This window comes from Vicugna pacos, chromosome 7 (genome assembly GCF_048564905.1).
Source record: "Vicugna pacos chromosome 7, VicPac4, whole genome shotgun sequence".
NCBI lineage: Eukaryota > Metazoa > Chordata > Mammalia > Artiodactyla > Camelidae > Vicugna > Vicugna pacos.
The window spans coordinates 85613472-85619471 of NC_132993.1; the positions used below are offsets into that span (position 1 = coordinate 85613472).

Sequence of the window (6000 nt, forward strand, 5' to 3'; positions counted from 1 at the left end):
GGGTGCCCATGGTGGGGAGCGTCACGGGCTCCGGGGTGCCCACGGTGGGGAGCGACAAGGGCTCCGGGGTGCACAGGGTGGGGAGCGAAAATGGAATCCTGGTGCCCAGGTTGGAGAGCGATAAGGGCTCAGGTGTGCCCAGGGTGGGGAGCCACAAGGGCTCCGAGGTGCCCAGGTGGGAAGCGACAAGGGCTGAGGGGTACCCAGGTTGGGGAGTGACAAGGGCTCCTGGGTACCCAGGTGGGTAGCGACAATGGCTCCGGGGTGCCCAGGTGGGAAGCAACAAGGGCTCAGGTGTGCCCAGCGTGGGGAGTGACAAGGGCTCCTGGGTACCCAGGTGGGGAGCGAAAAGGGCTCCGGGGTGCTCAGGGTGGGGAGCGACAAGGGCTCCCGGGTGTCCAGGGTGAGGAGCGACAAGGGCTCCAGGGTGCTCAGGGTGGGGAGAAACCAGGGCTCCGAGGTGCTCAACTGCGCTCACAGCCATGGCCCCTGGCGCCCAGAGTGCCGGCGCCCGCACTCCCCGCCCCGCGGAGGCCCGCGGGGCCTCCCTCCCCCCGCGCGGACCCGGGGCGGCAGCCGCCGCATCCCCCTCCTTCCAGCGCCCCGCGACCTGCCGCCGCCGCCGTACTCACCTCAGGGACGCAACCGGCACAGCCGGCCGTCGGCCTCGTTCCCGCCGAAGCGTCTCACTGCGGTACTCCCTGCGTGGGCGGGCTGTTCCCTGGCGGTCGCACGGGGTTCCGGGCTGGGGGTGCGGGGAGCAACGAAACGAAGCGCCGCCTGCTGGCATTTTCCACAGGCCAGCGCCACCGCAGCCGCCTTGGGTCCGCACAGCCCCCTGCCGGCCGCAGCTCTTGCTGTCTCGCCGAGCCGACAAGCCTCCGAGGACAGGGGACGGAGCCGCGGCGCGAGACGAAGGCCGGCCGGGGGTGTGCGCAGACTCTTTCCTGTGGGGACTGCGCGCATGCGCACCAGTGGGGCGGGGCGAACGGCCGCTGCGTGGGGGCGGGACCCGTGACCGCCGCGTGGGGGCCGGCCCCGCCCAGGGGCGCTGGTCCGGCTCAGCCAATCGCGATCGTCGGGTACCTCTTGGCGCGGGCGGTTTGAATGGTTCGTGGACCGCCGGAGGCAGCGGCAGGGTGGCCACGCTGCTGCCGTTTTGGGAGCTTTTCCGAGATCGGGATGGGAACTCGCCCCTCATCCTTTCGCAGGAGCCCCTGGGAAAGTAAAACAATAGTGACTTCAGGTAACGGTTACCTCGCGCCCTTGGGGGGGGGGGAGTCTCAGTGGCCTCGCCCCCCAACACCCCACCCACCCCGCCACTTGACAGCACCGCGCCCGCCTCCCAGGAGAAGGCTGCCTGCGACACGTGCACCCCATGAACATGGGGAAGCAAGACCGGCGGGGTCCAGGCCGCGCGGGACTAGGGCACACATCCAGGGGCTCGCACCGGGCAGCCCCCATCCCCCCGCGGCCGCAGCCGCCGCGGCCCCGAGACCGCACCGCACCCGCCCCCTGGGAGCAGGCCACGGTCTGAGAGCCGGTCGCAGGTGCTCCGGGGCCGTCAGGAGCCCTCCCACCTTCCGGAGCTGCACCTGCTTCTGCAAACCCCGGCATAAGTGGCAGCGGAGACGCGCCGTTCAGGGGCTACTAATGTGGGGAGGCGGGGTACACTACGAACCAGGGCGGTGAGCCCGGACCCGCCACAGGGCCCTAACGGGAAGCGCGGCCGGGACCTCACCACGCACCCCTCACTGTGCGCCTCCCCAACGGCACAGCCCAGGCCTCACCCGCCGACTCCCCGACCTGCGCGCCCCCACCAGCGCCCCCTTACCTGCCTGGCGGCGGCAGCGGAGACGACTACCCGCGGCGGCCCAGACCCCAGGCCGCGTTCCTCCTCCGGGAGCTGGTTCGGGAGCACCTGGCTCTCGCCCAGCTTCTACACGCTTTGGGCGGTTTCCGGGGTCTGTGCGTCTGCGCGTGCGCGCCCCTCCTCCTCCCGCCCGCAAGGCGGACGCTGGGGCGGGGTCTCTTGCTGTATCGCCCTTGGACAGTGGGGCAGGGCGGGACCGGGCTGGAGGGGCGGGGCCGGGCAGGGGACCGCCCCCCCGGCCCGCCCTACCTGCCCTGCCCGCCCTGCCTGCCCTGCCCGCCCTGCCAGGTCTCCATCCCCAATGCCCCCACCCCACCACCCCACCACCCCACCAGCAATCGGGTCCGCACTCAACCAGGACTATCAATGGCCCGGGCCGGGGACACATCGCTCGGCCCCACTTCCCTAGGCCCCATTCCCCTCGGCCCCACTTCTCCTGCTCTCCTCCCTCTCCCCGTTACTGCCTCCCAGACCCGGGCCAGGCCCAGTTTCCAACTGGACCTCCAAGATGGGGCTCCCTCTCTTCACACCAAGAAGCAAGCACAGGGTCTCCCTGCAGGGCTGGTGGAACTGGACCCAGTCCTGGACCTCCTGCAGGAGCAGGCTCTGGGTTAGTGTTGGGGTTGTGGTTGGGGTTGGTGTTCAAGGTTAATGTTAGTGTTGGGGTTGGGGTCGGGATCAGGTTAAGGGATTTGGGGTTAGGGTTAGGATTTCAGGTGAGGGCTGAGGGGTTAGGGGTTAGGGGTAGGGGTAGCTTTAGGGTTAGTGTTTAAGGGTTAGGCTTACTGCTAAGGTTAGGATTTGGGAGAAGGAGGAGTTGTTAGGGTTAAGGCTAGGGGTAGGGATAGGGTTAGGTTTAGGGGTTAGGGTTAGGTTTAGAGCTTAGGGGTCAGGAACAGAGCCAGAGTTTAGGGATAGGTTTGGGGTTAGGGTTAGGGGTTGGGGTTAGCGTTAGGGGAGAAGGAGGAGAAGGGTTAGGGTTAGAGGGGAGGAGGAGCAGGAGTAGCATAAGGTTAGAGTTAGCAGTTGGGTCAAGTTAAGGTTTGTTTTAGGGTTAGGGTTTGTGTTCTCGTTCTGGCTTGAGGTTCTGCTTAAGGCTAGGGTTAGGGCTAGTGTCTGGGTTAGGGTTAGGACTTGGGGTAGGGGTTAGGGTTAGGGGTTAGTGTTAGGACTAGGGCTAGGGTTAGGGCTGGGCTGTACGTGGGGGAGGGGGAGCCAGACTAGGATGAGATGTCAGTTGGAAGATCCCAGTCCCTGCAGATGACAGCTGCTATGGGGTTGGAGGGGAAAGACACTACCCACATGAAGGAAGGAAGACCCCAGTCCTGGAGGCTCCCTGGTGTGCGGGGGTTCCTGCCATCAGTGGTCCCATCACCGGGAGGGAGAAAGAACCACTGGGAGTCATACATAGCTATCAAAGGAATAAAACCAAACACAAAATAAGAATCAGCAGAATGCGGTAATCCAATCATAAAGGACAGTCAAATGTGCTTATACATATTCAAGAAATAATTCATGTTAGTTATAAATAATAAGTAGTTCTTTTGTGTCATTATTATTATTATTATTATTATTATTATTATTATTATTTAGATTCCTCATATAAATGATGTTATATGGCATTTTCTTTCTCTTTCCGGTCCAATTCACTTTGAATGACATTCTTCAGGTCCATCCATATTGCTGCAAAGGCATTATTTTATTCTTTTTCATGGCTGAGTAGTATTCCATTGTATATATGTAACCAAGCTTCTTTATCCAGGCATCTGTTGATGGACATTTGGGTTGTTTGCATGTCTTGGCTATTGTAAATTGTGCTGCTATGAACATTGGGGTGCAGGTGTCTTTTGAGTTATATTTTTGTATATATTTATATAATGAAAGGTCATAATATATGAATATCACTCATAAAGGAATATTTTCCTTGTATCAATGTAAACATATCACAAAAAGTTAATTTGCATAAATGTATAAAATGCTGTACAGTAATAGTATAAACTGATTGTCACTATATAAAATCAATATAGACAAATGTATTAAAAAAACTCAATAGACAGGTCAAGATAAATAACATTGTGTGAATTTCTAAACACTGTGATGTTAGTATGGCTTTGTTCTAGTGGCAAAGGCACTCTTTCATATGAGAGTATTTTGAGTGAAAAACAATGCACAGTTTTAGAAGTGAAATAAGTATATGGTATGAACAAACTTTATAAAATTCAATATAGATAAATAACCCAAACCTTTAAAACTATTACATGGTCAGCACTCAACAGTACCTAGTGTATAGATAATGCAAAAACAGTCTCTTAAACTGTAATACTTTATTAACTCTAAAATACCCTGTGATCCTAACATGTATATTAATTATGAATATCAAAATGTATTTTTGAGAATTTCTTTTTGGTGACATTTTTACAGCCTATATATTCTGGCAAGTAAAGATCAAGATCATTTTCTAATTTATCTAAGATGAAACATTTATATCTCAAAATTAGTGAAATCCTTATTTGAATAAAAGTTACATTTAAATGTGAATTGCTGGATCATGTTAATCAGTCAATCAACCAATCAGTCTAGAATTTATCGAGCAAATGACCCTCAGTAATGATGCTTAAGACTTATGGTCCACTAAGCAGGACCAGGTGAGGAAGGCAATGAAAATGTCTTATTTACTTATTTATGTATGTATTTATTTATTTTTATTTAACATTTTTTATTGCTATATTCATTTTACAAGGTGGTGTCAATTTCCCATGCAGAGCACAATTTTTCAGCTATACATGAACATACATATATTCATTGTCACATTTTTTTCACTGTGAGCTGCCACAAGAGCTTGTGTACATTTCCCCGTGCTGTACAATATAATCTTGCTTATTTATTCTGCATATGCCTGTAAGTATCTACAAATTTTGAACTCCCAGACTGTCCCTTCCCATCCCCCTCCCCCTTGGCAACCACAAGTTTGTATTCTCTGTCTATGAGTCTGTTTCTGTTTTGTATTTATGTTCTTTTTTTTTTTTAAATTCGACATAAGAGTGATGTCATATGGTATTTTTCTTTCTCTTTCTGGCTTACTTCACTTAGAATGACATTCTCCCAAAATGTCTTAATATTGCATCTAATTAGAAGAATGGTGGATGATCTGGGGTCCACCTTCAACCACATATTATGCTCCTGGGAAATAAATAAATCTTATGGGATTGTCAGCTAGAATCCAACTTAGATGTATGATTTGAAGCAGACCACTTAATTTATTGTTTTTATGTGTATAAAGTTAAGACTGTATCAATTGTAAACAATTATCCAAATCTAAAATCTATGCTCACTTCATTCCATGAAGTCGAGGATATCACAGACAGCAATGCCTCTTTCAAAGAAAAGCGGTAAATCTAAAATGCTGAAAATTGTATTATCACTTTTAATAATGTATTAAATCTTTCAGTGTAAAAATTGCCACACATAATACGAGAGAGAGCGTGTGTGTATCCTCCATGTATTTAAAAGCATGAGTCACTATGAATGGAATCATTCTATCAGTTTGCCACATCCTCCTCTAATTGCTCACTTTCGGTGGTGATCAAAGCAGACCTGGGACCAGGTGACGCAATGGACTGCAGCAGTAGCAAAGGAAGGGAGCTCCTTTAGTAACGACAGTCCTAGAAGGCAGTTCTGAGGTGATAGTTGTGTTGACATGTAAGTAACTGATGAGCAAGAAAAGTCATGGGAATGGTCATGTGAAAAGCCCTGTAGGTCAAAAGGACAGGAAGGCAAAAAGTCTTCATGTCTAAGGGAGAGAAGGGCAGACATAGAAACAGACCTGAAGTGGAAAGAGAAGCCAAGGAGAGAATACAGAGTCTTCTGGGCTGTGATAGGTCATCTAGAAGCCTCACTAAGGATGCTGAGATACCACTAGGTTAATAACATTATCTGATTTAAATACATACCGGACATACTCTGACTGCTATGTGGAGGATGGAGAGTAGGGGAAAGACTGAAGACATGGAGATCAACTATGAGACATTTTTCATTGTCTCAGTTGAGAGATGTTAGTAACCTCAGCAGTGGAAGAGACAGCTAAATTGGAGACTAAAGAATAGCATGAGAATAAATTTTAAAGTAAG

General features: G+C 51.6%; 1 protein-coding gene across 10 annotated transcripts in view; it reads right to left on the reverse strand.

Annotated features, from left to right (window-relative positions):
- Window positions 1-1921, reverse strand: part of LOC140697485 (uncharacterized) — a 59608-nt gene extending 57687 nt beyond the window's left edge. For all 10 annotated transcript variants that reach the window (XM_072965324.1, XM_072965326.1, XM_072965327.1 and 7 more), the window contains exons 1-2: window positions 1835-1921; window positions 633-1217 (exon numbers count right to left, since the gene is read on the reverse strand). The gene's annotated coding sequence lies outside the window, so the exon portion shown is untranslated. The remainder of the gene's footprint in view (window positions 1-632; window positions 1218-1834) is intronic.
- Window positions 1922-6000: the final 4079 nt, after the last annotated feature.